The sequence below is a fragment of the Protopterus annectens genome, chromosome 5.part1 (genome assembly GCF_019279795.1).
Source record: "Protopterus annectens isolate FY-2018-M chromosome 5.part1, PAN1.0, whole genome shotgun sequence".
NCBI lineage: Eukaryota > Metazoa > Chordata > Ceratodontiformes > Protopteridae > Protopterus > Protopterus annectens.
This window is the reverse complement of record NC_056736.1, coordinates 657,336,724-657,354,116: the sequence shown is the minus strand read 5'-3', so window position 1 is coordinate 657,354,116 and position 17,393 is coordinate 657,336,724.

Here is a 17,393-nt window from a genome sequence, read left to right as displayed (position 1 = left end):
CTTGCTTGTGATAAATCCTTGTGCAAAATCTCTGCAACTGGCAGTTGTGAGGGGAGGCAAATAGATCTATGTCTGGGCATCCTCATTTCCTTTTTATCATGCTGAAGACTTGTGGATCCAGTTTCCATTTGTGGGGATCCATGAGGTTTCTGCTTAGTTCGTCTGCCAGAGTATTTGTTTTTCCTGGCAGGAATTGTGCTTGCAGGTGAATTTGAAAAGCCAATGCTGTGTCCCATAAGGTCATTGCTTGTCTGCATAGGGGGTAGGGATGTGTACCTCCCTGCTTGTTTATGTACCACACAACCGTAGTGTTGTCTGTCTTTATCAGTAACTGTCCTAGATGAAGCAGGTCCTTGAAAGCTATCAGGGAATTTTGAACAGCTAGCATCTCTTTTTGATTGATGTGAAGATGCATCTGGTTTGCAGGCCATGTGCCCTGAATACATTGCTGAGTCCAAACACTTTTTAGGTACCATTGTAGTTTCCTCATATGCAGTCTGGCATATGGAATTAGTAGAATGCAAGATGCCATGAAACCCAAGGCCTGCAGGATTTTCCTTGCAGATAAGTGGGTTTTTGTTGCCAATTTCTTGAAGTAAGTAGTCGGATGCTTTTGTTTGTCTGGCATGAGATAAGCCATCTGGGCAATTGTATTTAAGCTTGCACCCACTAGTTTTGATTTATTTTCATTTACTGTGTACCCTAGGCCAAATAGTAATCTTTTTACAAATGCCATATGCTTCAGAAAAATGTCTTTGTTCTCTGCTTGAATTAGGCAGTCGTCCAAGTAGGGATATATTTGAATTCCTTTTTGTCTGCAAAATGCTATTACTGGTGCCAGGCATTTTGTGAAGACCCTGGGTGCAGTATATAAGCCAAAGGGCAGTGCAGAGAATTGGTAATACATTCAGCCAGCTATGAAACTGAGGTATCTTCTGCAAGATTATCTGATTGGGACATGCAGGTATGCCTCTTTTAGGTCCAAAGTTACGAGCCAAGCTTTCTTGCCCAGCATGAGCAGTAGCTGCCGTCGAGTCAACATCTTGAATTTTGGAACTTCCAGAAACGTATTTAAAATTGACAGGTCCAGTATTGGTCTCCAGATTTTGTCCTTTCTGGGTACTAGGAAAAGTCTGGAGTAAAATCCTTGCCCCTGCTCTTGTTGTGGTACTTGCTGAATGGCCCTCATGTCCATGAGGGCTGTAATTTGTTTTTGTGCCTCTGCCCATTGATTATGTGGCAGGTCTGGCATACCTTTTGACCTTGGTAGGGTGTGAAAATGGAACCTGTAGCCTTGGAACACTATGTTCAGGACCCATTTGTCTTGGGTAACCATTTGCCAATTTGATGAAAAAAGTGCTAGTTTTCCCCCTAAGGGGGCTGCCAAAAGAAAAGTGCTTGGATCTGGTAGAGGAAAGTCATTGGGACTGTTTCCTGTAAGGTTGTGATTTGTCCTCTCCTCTTTTGGAGGTAGGAGCACCCCATTGTTTAGGCCTGTATGAGCCTTGAGGCTGAGATCTGCCTCTGGGATGCCTGTATCTGCTTCTTTGTGGTCTGTCTGATACTGGAAAGGGCCAATTTTTAGTGGGCCAGTTCCTGCTAAACCTGGGTGGCTGCACCTGTAAGAAATCATTGACTGTCTGCATGGATTTTGCTTTATCCTCCATTTTTTTCAACACCTCTTCTGCTTTAGTACCAAACAAAGCATCATGCTGTAATGGTGCATCTAATAATTTTGCTTTAACATGATCAGGCAGATTCTGTTCCTTTAACCAAGCATGCCTTCTAATAACAGAACCTGTAACAGTGGCCCTGCAAGAGGCCTCCAGTGAATCATAACCACATTGCAAAGTATGCTTTCCCACTTGTTCAGCTGCATGCAATAAATCCTGCAATTCTTTGTTCTCTGAACCTTCAGTATTTGTCAACAATTTCTGTTTAAGCAGTGACATTAAATATTGCTGATATTTAAGCATATGAAACTGACAATTTAAAGCCCTTACAGCCAGGGTAGCAGAAGTGTAGACCCCCCCCCAATCTGTCTAGAGCCCTAGAATCCCTATCAGAGGGGGCAGGGTTTTTTGCAGTGGAAGCTTTAACCCCTTTGGGACTCTGAGATATAGTTTCTGGGTCAGCAGCGGGGCTTTTATATAGGAATTTATGAGAATACGGGACCCTGTAGTACCTGTAGGGCTTAGCAGGTGCAGGGGGTAAAGAGTCAGGGGACAGGCTGGACTCTGAAAATACATCATTTACAATATCCAGGACAGGTGGAATAGCAAGGGGACTGTGCTGAGGAAGTAGCAGAAAGTCTCTGAGACTTTTCTTAGATTCAGAATAATCTTGGCTCTCCCAGTGGAAATGCTCCCTCATGGTATGCAGGGTTTCCCCATAAGAATAATCCTCAGGAGGAGAGGCTAAAGGAATGGATTCTTCAGCATCAGAATCCTCATAGGGAAGCATGGAGTAATCCTGTTCAGAAGAGGAATCAGAGGAAATAGAAACCTGATCAGAAGAATCATACTCTGTCTCTTGCCTAGGCCTCTTATCAGGAGGGGGATGGGAGCCCCTGATCAAACTAATTAGGTCTTCGGCCATTTTGAGCATCTGTTTTTTGGCATGGAAGTCTGAGAAGGAGAATGCTGTACTTGTTTCTTTGTCTTTAGAGCTGATTTAGTCTTTGTCTTTGAAGCTGAAGATGGCTTAATATATAGTTATGTAGGTTTGAAGACACCCTCAGAAGCCAATGCCTTCTCAGCGGCTCTGGACCCATCTGAGGGAATGATTTCTGAGTGTCCAATACCTTGAGTTTCCAGAGGCCCAGTCGACTCCATGTGGGAGTCGGAAGTGGCCTGTAGCTCTGAGGTAGTGGGTGCCAGGGGCTGCGAAAGCACCTCACTGAGAACCGGCGACTGGCCTAGCAGAGGCTTCGTCGTCGGTTTTGGACCTTGGATGCTTATCCTTTTCCTTGTCCTTGCGTTTTTTGTAAACTCCGGTTGTCGGCTGGTCCGACGGCATTATATAATTAAATCTTCAGCCAAAGTAATGAAATGCAAAATTGAACCGACGCTTGATAGTGTGTTGGTTAAATCTAGCACAAAACCGACAGCTAGCAACGTTGTGATCAGGGCCTAGGCAAGGAATACAGTAAGAGTGAAAATCCTTATGAGGTATTTGCTTCCCACAAGAAATACAATTGTTAACTTTTTCTGACATCAGTCTGGAGCAAGAAAAAAGTTTCCCCAATAAGGTACTTAGCTTTAATGAAGACTTCGGTTCTGAAATTCAGATTTGAAAATCTCAGGAGTCAGCCGACCGGCACTTGCGAACTGCTTTTGCTTCGGGCACCGCGCGACAAGAAAGACTGAAGAAAATGGCGTCGGCTGCATCTATTATACCCCTGGTACATTGACGTCAGGGAAGAGGCGACAGCAACCGACACCGGACCTAGACTTTGGAATTCTGGCCGACTGAGGGTGGCCTGCCAGCAGGATAACCCAAGAGTAATGACTGCAACAGTGAAACACGATGAACATCTGCACCATGAGTGCAACAATAATGTAGCACAAAGAAGGCCACACTTTTACAGAATGCAGTGGGATGTGGAATTTATGGCTTATTATGTGGTTTGGTGACAATACAGGTCCTTTCATGGTGTTGTGCATATCTTAAAATGTCCCTTGAGTCCAAAACTGTCTATTATAGCTGAACATTTTAGCTTTCATAAATAAATCCAAACATAAAGTAAAACTATTTCTGAATATGTAGAAAAGTTATGTGGGCTGGCTTTTTGTTGCCAGTTTCAAAAGGGGTTATAAGTTCAAAGGTATGCACTAGGCTAGCTGCCCTTGTGGGCCATTTTAAGCCTAGCCATTTTTTTTTCAAAGAATCAAATCCTGTACCTTGTAACTGGGAGGTAAACACCTTAACCACTATGCCATCCCCTAACCCCAAAAGTTAAGGTTCATAGGTAAATACTAGACTAGTAGTCTGCAGATTATTACATGTCTAGCAAATAACCAGATATGAGAATCCAACTCTGTATACTGTACACTCTATCTCTGAAGAAACAACCTTAACCATTATACCATCTTGTGTGTGATTATATGAAGAATTAAGTAGAATACTACAAAAAATTAGATTTAATCCCAAACAAAGCACTAAAAATTGCAATGTCTGTAAAGTTCCCTGAAAAGAATGCTGATTGTTGAAAGATTGGATTTTTGTTTTTTGCCCAAGAAGGGTGAAATGATACATTGATTTGCTGTTCCACTCTGACTCCTCAGTGGTGGTTAAAAGTACCCACTATGAATTTTATGATCAAGCACAGTGGTGCAGTTAGTTGTGTGTGCCTTTGACTGCATTTTGTTAATGTTTTCAGAAGCTGGGTGCATTAGAATATAAGCAGTCTCTGATCCAGTCTATATGTCTGACTAGGAAGTTATCACAGCAATTCCAAAAAGTGAGCTTCAGGCCTCCACACACACACTGATCAGCAATAGTTGACTTAGTTTCTTTCTTTTTTAATTTTGCCAGATCTTTTGGGTTTCTAATACCATGATAGGAATGGACCCCATTCCTAAGTCAAAGTATGATTAAAGTTATTTATTTATTTATTTAAGTTCTTGAAATTATTGTTGCTTCAGTCTTTGATGTTAGTCAGAAGTGCTCTTCACAGCACCTGCAATGTGCTCAGTAATGACTCCTTCTGCAATTCATCAGTAACATATCTGAGTATGATTGTAAATTCTTTTTTATAAGACCCATAACTCCTACTACTACTGGAACTGTCTGGGTATCCTTCTTCCACTTAGACCTCATTTCTGCCTTCAAATCCTGTTATTTTATGACTTTGTGCCTCTCTGTATGTAAGACACTGTAGTTACTGGGTGTAGCAATTTCAATGATCAATGCTCCTTTTGTCTTCTTTTCATGGACCACTATATCTGGTTTTCTCACATCTGTCTTTGAAATGTTGGTAATAGGTGAGCTCATGTGATGTAAACTTCATCATTTTCTATACTGCTTTGTGGTTCATGTTTCCAGTGTTTTTCAGCCACTTCAAAAGAATAATATTTGCACAATTCCCAGTGCAACAGTCTTGCCACATTATTATACCTTTCAGTATACAGTACGTCTGCCATTAGTATGTCACAACCAGCAACAAGATGTGTGACTGTTTCCAATTCTGTTTCACAAAACTTACATTTGTCTGTTTCTCCCACATGTTCAATGAGCTTTGCAAACCAACGTGAACATAGTCCACTGTCTTGCACTGCCAATATCAGCCTTTTGTCTTTTGGTTTGAATTCACCTCTCTCTAGCCATTCCTGCTTTTGATCCTGATCAACATGAGGTTGTTCCAAGAGTTTTCAGTACTTACAACTACATTTATGCATTTTCCGCATTTCTTGCCTTCTCTTCTGATCCTCACCTTATATTCTTTCTTTCTTTTGTTTTTTGGCACTTTCAGTTGCTGCCTGATTTTTATCTACTTCTGGTTTGACTTCCATTCCTGCTTGACAGTGATATGCTTCTGCTAAGCTAAGCAGGGAATTCATCTTACACTTATTCTCCTCATTTTTTAAAACTTTCACTATATTTGAGTCTTGTGGGGTCAGCACATATGTATGCAGTCCTACAGTTGCAGCTCAATAAATATAATCAATTTCGAGGAGGTCCACACCTCCTTTAGAATAGGGAATATGTAGTCTTGGTATACACTTATCTTTTATAAATCATTTAATAAGCATGAAGCATCCTTGTTTTCCTGTCCAACCAATCCAACACCTTTTGGGGCCAGCCAGTCACTCCAAAACTGTAAGTTAGGACAGGAAGAGCAAATTGGTTTATAGATTAATAAATAAGACTCCAATCAACATGGCTGAAAATGAACTATAGACTAATAAAACAGAAAACATAAAATAAAAAGTAAATGCTTCCACAGATACTCAGTCTACTTCTTCAGACCATATAAAAACCACTAAAGGAAGAGCATTTAAAAATCTAACAAGATCCAATCATTGAAACACATGCAGTCAGCTGACTCATGAATGAATCAACCAATCAAGTATTCACTATGGGCGAAGCCCCCAAAAGTATAATTTAATGACATAGGAGATGGGATTTCAACACTGGCTTCAATGAAATCACCCCATTCAATCCTGGTGGAATGTGTGCTTGTAAAAGTAGTATCCAGTGTAGCTCACGAGATTCTGAGGTATACTATACCATGTATGAAGGACTGTTGTAGGAGTGTGTTTTCCTAGTAGGGCATGAGTCAAGTTATACCACTAATTTTATGGTATTTTGTAGGTCAATGTGTTAATTCTTCAAAAAAGAATTTGCTAAATGTGTTCCTGAAGGTGCAGTAGGAAACAGTTTAAGTTCTTAGGAAGGGTGTCCCAGGTTTGTGGTCCCAAAACAGGGAATCTATGGTTGGTGCAGTTGTGAGTGTTTGAATGGATGTTAAGCAGGTTGGAGGGCTATGAGGTTATAATCATTCATATGCTGTGATAAATGGCTTGTTAAGAATGGGGAGGACTCTAGATTTAATAACTTAAATAACAAATATTGAAGTAGCAGATTTATTTGATGAGTTATTGCCAATGAGTTACAGACAGCCATTTTGCTTAGGTAAAGACTTTGCAGTGGTATTCTGTACTTGGGCCTGGGGTTATGAATATACATGCATTATTGAATGTGGTTGGCCGTACTCTGAGATATCTCTTTGAGGTCGAGGCAATATAAAATAATAATTTTATTATAACTTCTTGTGGGCAGTGTAAAGCATAATTATTAACCACTGAGATAACAATATATAACGGCTTAACATGGAAGGTAAATGCTTTACATCTGTTAATATAAAATAATTTTTATTATTATTCTGTACTCTCTGTAGGATTGTATTTTCATACTTGACTCAAGCCGTGATAATTATTAATTCTTGTGTTAAACTAATACTTTTTTTAAACAATTCATATTGTTGTTCTCCCTGTAAAAATCAAAACCATTTTTCTATTTAGAGTAAACCTTACTGAGTCTGTCACATTTCTCTTATGCATTTTAGAATGTTTTTAATAAAAGAAATATTATCTTTTGTGACATTATAAAGCTTGAAAAATGATCCAGTCATCCTGTAATCTCAATCATCTCAGTCAATAAATACATTCCCTTCATGGTTGTTTAAGGCCATGATAATATTTTTAAAATGTCAGTGAGTAAAATCCCTAAACATTGAAAATTCCCTATTAGTTGATGCCATATTGATGTTAAAATACATGAGCTATAAAATGAGTTTTCCGGGGGAGATCCTACTAAGACATCATTTAGGTGATCATCGGTATATATGAATGAAGGTTCGGTTCCATTATTTATGTTCTAACGTGTTACTCAGAATTATTAGCATTCAAAATGTCCAACAATTTATTTTAATCAATTTACATGATGTTGATGTGTCTTTTGCATGGCATCTGCATGTTTTTCTTGTGCTTATATGGGCTTTTGCCAGGTTCTGCAGTTTCCTGCCACATTCCAAAGACAAGCTGTAGGTGACTTGGGAGTTTTCTAAGTTGTCCATTCTTCCTCATGATATGTTTCAAAATTAGCAACTAATAACAAGAGCGAACAGGAAACTGTAACTCTACCTGCACTTTTAGTAGTCCTAGTTAAATGATGGACTATGTACCAGTCAAAGCAAGATTTGCAGGTTCACATTGTTCAATAACAACTGTAATGTCACAGTTTTTGAGGTTTATTATAATTTCATTACATTGATAGTCATCTAGCTATGCACATATATCCTTTCAGTGAAAATAATTCTGATGTCATAGAAGAAGATACAGGTGAAATGTCAGATCTAAGAGGAATATATATTTTTATCTAATGTCCCAAAACTTACTGCCATTTACTAACACAAATCTGATCTCCAGTAAAAAATGCAAAATTTTCATTTAATTCATTCAGGAGGACTTTGAGTTATGGGAGAAAATTGGAGAATCTGGCAGAAACCCATGTAAGCACAAGTAGGACATAGAGACTCTATAAAGATGGCACGCCACCCAGAGACTGAACAGAAAAAACAAGTACTGCGAGGCAGCAATGCTTACCACTGAAACCTATAAGACAAAAACGCAGGGACTTTAAAACATGAAAACAAAACTTTAAAGGTGACTTATAAGTTAAAATTATATTTAGCTGACACTGAATGCAGGATGTCATGGGTCCAATGGAGAGCTGTAATGCTTGTATAACTATCGGTAATTACATTTCAGCAGCCATGTAACATTAATGCTACATATGAACTTACAGTGAAACAAATTGTTTAGATCCAGCCTCAGTGCTCATACAAACAGGAAAACATGGAATGATACAACAACATAAAGCATCTTTTCATGCTGTGTATGCTGTATATAGCACTGCTCATGAGCTAGCTAGAATACAAATGTGTCTTAAAAAAACAGCCATAATGCAGGAACAATGCTGTTGATAAGGGGCAGCCATCACAGTTATCCAGAAAAGAAATAGTGAACTAAAGAGAAAGGAAACTCAAGTCAGTTCACAGTGACATTAAGAAGACCTGACAGGTCCAAAGTTTAGAATGTGCTCACACTTAAGAACAGTCTTGCAGAATTATTTATATAAAAATTGGGATAATTTTCACAGTAACATAAAATCAAAGAGAGCAATTTACAGCACATAGCAGCTGCGTAATATTTTATACCTGATGTGAACAGTGAACATGTGATGTGATGTGACCAAAAACATTATTAACAATAGTCTGCTTTAGTCTGTAAGCATTTTTTCCTTTGTCATGAGAGGGTCAAACTTCTGAAATCGTTCACATTCAGTAATCAAACTCTATAACCCTTCAGCCGACTGCCATTTTATTCTCCACATGAGTCCAAGCATGTGATTCACAGCTTTAATTGACATTTTCTTTGAAACTAAGCTTGGAATCGATAACCATAGGCAGTTATTTCCATCAATTAACTTTTTCCTCTGTGATTCTTCATATAACTTGCACGCTGGTATGCAAAGGGGTATTTCTGCTGCCTAACCAGTGTTTATCAAAGCATCTATTTTCCTGTTTTCCTCTCATTTAGCAATATTCTATTGTGCCTAACTCATTTTGTGAATTTATTTATTTGATTTTACGCTTGGTTATCAGAATAGTCCAACTGGACGCAGGTCCTTTTTCAGCGGAGGCCCGGGGAGAAAAGCTCCACAAGCAACAATTAACAGAAAAACATTTCCAACAAAGCTCCAAAAATATCAACAAACAACAATCAATAAAATACATATCCAACAAACTTCACAATTTGCAGTAATAAGTTTGATCACTGACTAGCAGTTAAAATGAAAGTACATACATTTTCAGAGATGAGATATAATAGTAATTTGTGGTAATGTAGAGAGGGAAGGAGATTATAGGAGGAAGTCATTAGGGAAGGAGTTAGTGACATAAAGTAGGAATGATCATATTTCAGGATGGAATGACAAAAAGATTGGGAATGAAAACAGGGAAGTAGGCTAGCAGGACTTAGTTACATAGCTAAGTATCATTTAGGTAAGTCTTTAGTGCCTTCTTTTAATTGTATAGAAGAGGATAGTGAAGGGATGTTTGTGGCCAGAGTGTTACATTTTTTAGCAATGAAGTTAGAGTAAAGGGAAGCTCCAGCTGAGTTGTTGATATTTGTTACTTTGAGGAGAATTTTGTTACTGGAGTGTAGTACTCTATTACTGGAGTAAGGATGAAGGAAATTTTTTAGTGCAGATAATTTATCTGGGTAGTATGCGATCTTATGGGAAACTATAAGTTGATTATAAAAGAGGAGTTGCAGAAGTTCAAGCAGGGGAGCCCACAGGATTTTTTGCAGGAGGGGTGCAAACCCGAATGGCCCTCACTCAGTCCCCCTATGCAGCCCCCCCCCACACAGCCATTCTAGTGTCCCATTACTTGGCTACTTCTCCCCAGTTACCATAAACATGGTTCTAAATTCTCAGTGTGCTTACTGTTTTATTCCTTACTTCTACAATGATTACAGATATCTGGGTTTAATTTATAACTTTTATTTCAAATTTTATAGCACAAACACCGATAGACATTTGCTAAACAAAGCAATAGTCTTACAATGAAAACAGACTTAGCATTAAAACTTCACTGCTTTTGAAACTCACATTCATTGAAACAGCATTGAAATCCACATGCAAAGAAAATGCATCTGGCCAGTGGCGGGTTAAGTTTACCTTTGGGCTGATTTCAAATCTTAGGCCCCCTTCACACATTTTTAGGACTATGCAAAAGTTCTTTGATTCACCTTCCTGATTGTATTAATTATAATATATAATAATTTAATTATATCCCTTGTATAATACAGCACCACTGTTATAGTGTGTTTTAAAATTTATAGTTTTGAACATTTTTCCAGTTAGCAATGAAACAAAACATATGAGCTAATAATGACAAGCTGCCCAATTCAAAACATTTCAACCATAAAATTCCACTCAAATGTCTGCCATTACAATCCACCAATATCAGTCAATATATACAATCTCTGCAGAAGTAAAAATCATCTGGATAATTCCACATTATAGAGATCTGAAATTAATAAAGAGGTTGTCTCTAGAAAACAACTTTATATTTCAGTGTTTCATCTACAAATTCAGTGTATGCTGCCCTTGAAGAATAAATTGCCTATGTTACATTAAAAAAATGGTAAGCTGATATATTGCAATAGGGAATGGATGTCAATCTGAAAAACAGGTTCATAGTTACTAGCCATCTAATCCAAAGGAGGAGGACATACTCAGGACTGCAGCACCCCACCTTCTTAAAATGCAAATCTACATGCTGTTGGGAGTAGAACCTACAGCCCACTGCATCATAATGCAAGTATGTGACCTTCTGTGCTACTAACATTGCTTTAAAATTCTATACTACAATAGTGATACAATTTGCTAAACAAAACAGTTGCACATTTTAAGCCGATTTAGCATGAGCAGCAGCAAACTTCTCTTTGTTTGAAGCTCACAATTCCTTGAAAATGCACTTGAAAATAAATTCCACCTTGCTAACTATAACTAGGGCATTTCACTTGCTCTGTCTCTCACACACATGCACACACACACACACACACACGCACACACACACACACACACACACACACACACACACACACACACATATTCCCCTCAATCACTTCATGTAAGAAATCTAAACAAAGCCTAAAATAAATAGGGACAGATTATAAATATTTCTCTCATGAACTTAGAAAATTGCTAGAATAACAGGATCTGTGTTGTATACATTTTTTCTAAATGATATGACATCTAAAACTCAAATGTCTGTCATTATTTAGCAACTTCAATCCTTTTTAGATTCTGCAAATACCTGGACAGTTGAGGGGTATAATACCTCCCTCTTACACACACACACACACACACACACACACACACCTACCTCTTACTTCGTACATTTGTCCGCAGTCCAAATGTTTTCTGGAGAATGAAGATGTAGACCATCTATCACAAAGATGCAGAAGGAGAAGAAAACAGGTCACAAACACCTGTTGCACCTGTGCAACTGGATGCAAAGGGCATTCAAAAAAGCCCTTAAAAAATCTTTTTTTTTTTAATTAATAGAAAATTAATCTCCTGGCCAGACGGTTCCAGGGGGGGTGCAAGTGTACCCCTTTGCACCTGCCTGCGGGCGCCCTTGAGTTCAAGCCAGTTTAGTTGTTTGAGGGCTAAGCAGTGATGTGATCTAGATGGAGAATCAGTGGCAAACTTAGCCATTTTGTTATAACAGACCTTGAGTTTAGTTATATCTGCTTTTCTCAGGTTAGTAAACAGGGGGACACATAGAGGAGTGTAGAGATGAGATGTGTTTGTGCTGTTTTAGACTTAGTGGTTTTTGTGACATACTGTTTATTTCTGTATAGTATAGCTAGTTTTTGTGCACTTTCTTATGGTCAGAAAGATATGGACGTCGAATTTCAGGTGAGAGTCAATCTCAACCCTAGTAGTTTAGTGTGAGTAATTGGGGAGATAGTTGTTTTATTGCTGGAGAGTATCTTGAATGCAGGAGTGGAAGATGTCTGATGAGTGGGGTGGAAGATCATAAGTTTTGTTTTATTGGGATTTAGTGACATAATAACCAAAAATGTGTAAACTACTCACGATAAAAACGAAGTACCACCAAAGGAATAAAACTGGAAATCCACTTTATTGAACGATAGTTAAGCACTTTCATCCCAACTTCTCATATGGAGTTCATCAGAATTAAATAACACCAACTGCACATGTCTTATATAGGAAACTAAACCAATGTAATTATCCAATACTCTCAATAATTATAATCAATTAAATAATTGAATAATTAAATAGTGAATACACTAGTGTTAACTGTGTTTTAAAGTTAAGAAATTTAGAAGGTTCTTAACTATATAAGGCATGTGCAATTGGTGTTATTTAGTTCTGATGAAGTCCCTATGAGAAGTTGGGATGAAAGCGCTTAACTATTGTTCAATAAAGTGGATTACCAGTTTTATTCCTTTGGTTGTACTTCATTTTTATCATTATTCAGATTTAGTAATAGATGGGAGTTAGTAAGCCATGTTTCTACAGAGATTTTAGTGAATGTGTTCTTGGAGGGAAGAGGAAGCACAGATTAATGTAGAGTCATCTGCACATTGGATAACCGATGCATGTAGCTTGGCAGTACGGAGGTTATTGGTGAAGATGGAGAACAGTAAAGGTCCACGAATTGAGCCCTGGGGAACCCCTAGTATTACAGGGAGTAAGGGCGAGAGTTCTTGTTGCTTTTGAACTGCTTGTTGTCTCCCTGCTAGGTAACTCTGAAACCAGGTAATCAAGGACTCACTAAGATTTAGTTCTGAAAGGACTGTTATGAGTTTAAGGTAAATGACCATGTCAAAGGCCTTGGAAAGATCTAGTAAGATATTAGATACATATTTACATATGTTTCTATGAAGATTTACTGAGGGAGTGAAAGTCATATGAACAGTAGTAGTGCTGTGATTTGGCCTGAAACTATGTTGTGTATGTGAGAGAAGTTGATGAGTGTTTAAGTACTCCATGATTTGTATGTGTATGCACCTTTCTAGGATTTTGGAGAGGTGAGAGTGTATAGCAATAGGATGATAGTTGGTCAGTTCTTTGGAGTTGCCGCCTTTACGGAGTGGAATAATATGGGAGATCTTCCAGAGTTTAGGGACATATTTTTCAGTGATGGAGTGGTTAATGAGTATAGCAACAGGATAAGCAATTGCTTCAGCAGCAATTTTCAGAAATTCTGCTGGAAGTTTATCCACAGCCAGTGTAGTTGGATTAAGTTTTTTGAGCAGTTTTCCGTTTTGGATTAACAGAGACAGGTTAAAAACTAAAGCAGTTTTTGTTACTAGGAATTTTGAAAGGTTCATCTGAGAATTATATAGGTTCAGAATGGATTCTGTGAAGTATTTGTTGAATTTGGTTGCTGCATTTTCTGTAGTGCCTGCAGTTGTAGGGGTTGGGGTACTAGATTTTCCTGGGTGGAAAATTTTGTTTATAGCTGACCAGAATTTTTTGGAATCATTTTGATGTTTGTTCTGTATATTATGATAGTATTTAATTTTGTCTTGTTTGCCCATTTTCTTTAGATTTGTTCCTTAGTTCTAGGTATGTCTGCTTCAAGGCATGGGTTCTTGTATTGTGCCAATTTGCCCAAGCTTTATCCCTGGTTCTTAGTAGAGATCTGGTCTCTTTGCTCATCCAAGGAGCATAGTTGGATTTTACTCAGATGGTCCTGGGTGGGGCTTGTGAATTTAAGATGTCTAAGAATGTAGAGTTAAAGTGCTCTACAGCTTTGTCTAGGTTTAGATGTTTGAGAAGGTTCCAGTTGCAACATTTTAAAGTAACAATAAAGTTGGAGGGCATGAAAGTCTTTTGGTTTCTGATTAGCTACTAGATTATAGGTTTCTCCAGATCTGGTTGGTGTCTTATTATGAATTTGGGAAATGATCACTCTAACTGTCTGGAAGACAGCATGAATGATGGATTAGGGCTGGTCTGTTTGTCAAAATCTAGTCAAGGTATTAAACTTGCTTAAACCTGCTTGTACACCTTACTTTTAAGCTTCTTTGGCATTCTTCTGTCATACACTACCACTGACACTCTGTTCCAGATGGCTGCAGCCTCTCTGATTCTAGCTTTGACCCTCATTCAGACTTCCCTTCTCATCAACTACCCATCCCAAATACCTGAAGTTGTTTACCTGTTCAATACTTTCCCTTCTATCTCAATTTTCAGCTTCTTCTGGTTTGTGCCATTTGCTGACATTACTACTGTCTTATATGTGCTCAGTTTCAACACATGTGCCTTCAATTTTGCATTCCAATCCTCTGTCCTTTGCTGAAGTTCTTGCTCAGTCTGCCTGTAATGCCACATCACAGTACCTTTGCTGACCTGTCTACTCTGACCTTTTTGCTTATGTAGTCCACCACCAATATAAACAGAAGTGAGCTCAGAGCTGAACCCTGATGCACACCCACTTCCACTGGGAACCCCTCTGTGAGTCAAAACATTGTTCGTACTTGCATCACTGGGTCTTTGTACATAGCCTGCACCAGTTCTACTAATGTTTCTCAGACTTCAAACCATCGCAAGAGTGTCCAAATCAATTTTCTTGGGACATTGTCATATACTTCCTCCAAGTCTAAGAATGCCTGATTGGACTCTTTCCTCTTCTCTAGCTTCTTCTGAACCATCTACCTCACTGCAAACATTAGGTCAGTAGTGCTGCACCCTGATCTGAATCTGAACCCCTCATCTTCCATTTTACTTTCTACTACTCTTTGTATTCACTTATCAATCACCCTCTCCAGGGCTTCCATTCAGTGTGATAGGAGTTTGATACCTCTATACTACCCACAGTTGTGAATGCCCACTTTGTTCTTGTACATTGGCACTAGTATACTTATTCTCCAGTCATCTAGGATATGCTTTTCTCTCCATACTGCTATGAGTACCCTCAGCCATTTCTCCTCAATCTCACCCAACATCTTAATCATATCTGCTGTGACCTCATCTGAGCCTGCTGCTTTCCCTGACTTCATTTTCCTTAGTGCTGTTCTTACATCTTCTATGGTGGGCTCCTCCTCTTCTTTCAGTGTAGGCTGTGTCTGGGGTAGAACAGCGTCTGAGAGGTTTTCTTCACTCTGCCACTGATATCCTGTGGGCTAGTGAGCAGGTTGTTGCTTGCATCCATTATGAAAGGTGTCTGACTATCTTCCTTATCTTTATGTCTTTGCTTTGCAACCTGAGTTTCTTTGTGCCATTTATTGAATCTCTTTCCAGAAGATGATAGAGTGCCCCTGATGCTTTGTTTTTTGCTATTGCAACTTGTGTCTTAACCTCTTTGTTAGCCAACCTATATACCTTCCTAGCCTGGTCCATCTTTTCTATCTCCCACTTTTTCCTGCACTCCTTCTTTCATTTGATGACTTCTTGGGCTTCTGTATTCCATCACCAACTTTTCTTAGGTACCTTGCTTCCATACCTGGCTCAGCCACATATCTGTTCAATAACCCTCACACATGCTGTTTTGAGGTATTGCAATTTTTCCTTCTTAAACTCTACCTCTTTTCTTTTCTTCCTGAGGTGCTACAGCCACGAGTAATTACTTGAATTCCCATGCTTTCTCCCCATTTAACTTCCAGGTCTTCAGCCTAGTCTCTGTTGACCACAGTGACTTCTCTAACCACTATTTTCAGCTGATTACGGCAACTAGTTTATGTTATGGGCTGACTCTTTCACTGGGGATGATGTTGCAATCACTGATTCTACCCCAGTGCTCTTTCCTTACTAGGAGGAAGTATACCTGAGTTGCATATTGGTCAGGGGTGGCTCGTGATATCGGACTGCCGGACTGCAGCTCTCCCACCTAGAAAAAAAAAAGAAAAAAAATCTGTAAAACTAAAAAACAAACAGAAAAAAAAAACAGGAGTCTAGACTGCAGTCTGGATAGAGAAACACAGGTACCCAGCAATCATTGCTGCAAATGCACCCAGGAATCAGTGCGGGGACGACCACACAGAAGAGGAGGTCCGGACTGCTTCAGCTGCAGGCAGATCCAATCAGGGCTGAGAGAGGTGAGTTGCTCTCGCGGGACTTTCATTGTGCAGGCTCATTCAGGAGATAGGTGTAGCAGGTTTTGGATTTTGCTGCTTCAGGTCGCTGGATTGCTCGGGTGGTTTTGCCGCTTGGTCAGACATACATCAGGTAAGTGAGTGTGTGTTGCTGGCTGGAGGATTGTATTGTAGGTCGTTTTGCTGCTTGGTTGCTGGCTGGAGGATTGTAGGTCATTTTGCTGCTTGGTCGCTGGCTGGAGGATTGTATTGTAGGTCATTTTGCTGCTTGGTCGCTGGCTGGAGGATTGTGTTGTAGGGTGTGTGTGTGTGTGTGTGTGTGTGTGTGTGTGTGTGTGTGTGTGTGTGTGTGTGTGTGTGTGTGTGTGTAAAATGCCCCAGTTACTATATACTGGTGGCTAGAGAGAGCAAATGGTGGTGGATAGAGATACTCAGGCTTGAACCCTGTACGCAGGTGGCAAGGACCTGAATTCCCTATCCACCACCATTTCTAAAAAAACTTGCAGATTTTTGCCTCATATTTGTTCTGTTCCTCATAAAATCTGTGGTTTCTGTATCTACATTTTGCTTTGCAAAGTCTGTTGTGCACTGGTAGCATTGTTGCCTAACAGCTACAGGTTTCCTGGTTTGATTCTTGGCGGGGGTGCCTTCTGTGTGGTGTCTGCATGTTCTCTCATCTTGCAAAGATGTGATTGGCATTTCTCTCTGCTCTGCTGAAAATTGTCTTTTGTTCCAAGTCAGATTAAAAGTTTAAAAAATAGGCATTTGAATTTCAGAGTTCATATTCTTCAGAAAGTACATGGTAACACAAAATTGTTCTAGCAGTTGTCTAAGTTTATAACATGGATATTTGAAATTTGTCCCTATTTTTGGGACTGTATTTCCCCATTATTGGCTTTGTCCAGGTATTTGTGCTAAGGCTGAGAGTTATCTATGGTGAGAACTGTATTCATTGAATGTTTGGGGGCTGTATTCCCTCCCCATTACTGGCTTTGTCCACATGTTTTTTGCTAAGAGGTTGAGAGCTATAGTGAGATCTGAATTCACTGAATGTTTGGGGGCTGTATTCCCCCCATTATTGGCTTTGTTCAGGTGCTTTGGGCCAAGAGGTTGACAGCTATGCTGAGAACTGAATTCACTAAATAGTAGCCATTTAAGTTTATCTTCCTCTCTTTTACAAAACAGCTGATTTGGCATAGTGGTATGTTTCTCTGACTGTTTTGCACAGGGTCCCCTGGGTTAAAG